The sequence below is a fragment of the Pundamilia nyererei genome, unplaced genomic scaffold, assembly GCF_000239375.1.
Source record: "Pundamilia nyererei isolate P.nyererei 1_Seehausen unplaced genomic scaffold, PunNye1.0 scaffold00461, whole genome shotgun sequence".
Classification (NCBI taxonomy): domain Eukaryota; kingdom Metazoa; phylum Chordata; class Actinopteri; order Cichliformes; family Cichlidae; genus Pundamilia; species Pundamilia nyererei.
The window spans coordinates 182,410-183,716 of NW_005187862.1; positions in this window are offsets into that span (position 1 = coordinate 182,410).

Consider the following 1,307-nt stretch of genomic DNA (forward strand, 5'->3'; position numbering starts at 1 on the left):
CAAGGAGTCTAATTTTAAAGTGATGTCATATATAATGTCTAAAAGAAACTGCATCATAAATTGTTGGTGTAGCCCTGTATTAGCCTATGATTTTATAATGCTAGGTGTAAGATTTTATACATGTAGTCTTCCTCCCTCCATAGTTCCAGCTGTGTCCCACACACTTCTTTTTACACAGTAGAGGTAAAAGCTCTTGTACAGGATATACCTGTACATCTTCCATTGTGGGCCCTCCTGTGGAGCACTGACATTTATTTCTGGGTCACAGGCAGTAGGATGTAGGAGGCCTCAGAGTTTAAACACTTTTATCTCATCTTGAAAATCAAGCAAAACTGTAGAACCTTTTCTCCACAGGTATAATGACAATTTCATTTCATCTTGAATCTTTTATTCATTTATTTTATCTTTTTTCATTTTCTCTTTTTAAAGACATGAGCAATGTTGTAGATGATCATGCCACACTCTAATAACACCCTACATTGAGTCACTCATTTTAAATGTGTCTGTGTTTGTAGCATAAAAGTTCTGCACACATTCAAGTTTGTATCAAACGACGATTAAAATATTTCTTGTCACAGTGTTGGTTTGAGAGAAAGTCAAACGGGTTTTTTTTTCATTAAATCCTTTCTACCTGCAGGTTTCTGGCACTGCATTCCTGCTCAGTGGTTTGTTTGTTTTAAAGTAATTCCAATAATTCCAGTTAGAAAACGTCTGATCAAAACCCACAGCCATATGAAGGTAGTTCAGAATGGGCTACAGTATCTGAGTTGTACAAAGTCAAAACAGCATCAACAGAACAACAAGTGAGGGACAGGTACAGGATCATACTGATATGCCTGTACTTTGACTAACAAAGTATGGGCGCAACACAAAGCTTCCAGCAAATGTCAGTATTCAAACATTCAAAATCTTTCACCAGGATGTTAGAAGGATGTTGTCAGACCTACATAGTAAACCTCTACAGCAGTCTGTATGTGGGACTCATGCTGACTGCTTCCACAACATCCTTTATTGACTGGAAAACAGAAACAACACTTGGAAAATGGAATAAATAGGATTTCTAGCTTTTAAGATTTAGGTTTTTAAGGGAACAGCAGTAAGTGTTTTCCACTGTTTTCTATCTTTAAATAGAACAAACTGAGATACAAAACATGCAGAAGTCATTCGAAGCGTCACATAGTTCTTAAAAATTGGAGGCTGATGGATGAAATAAAATAGCTGTTGAGCTGGCTGCTGGGATGTTGTTAGCTGGTAGGATAATCAGAGTTGTAGAGTGATGTTGTTTGCAACGAAAGACAAAGAAAGTC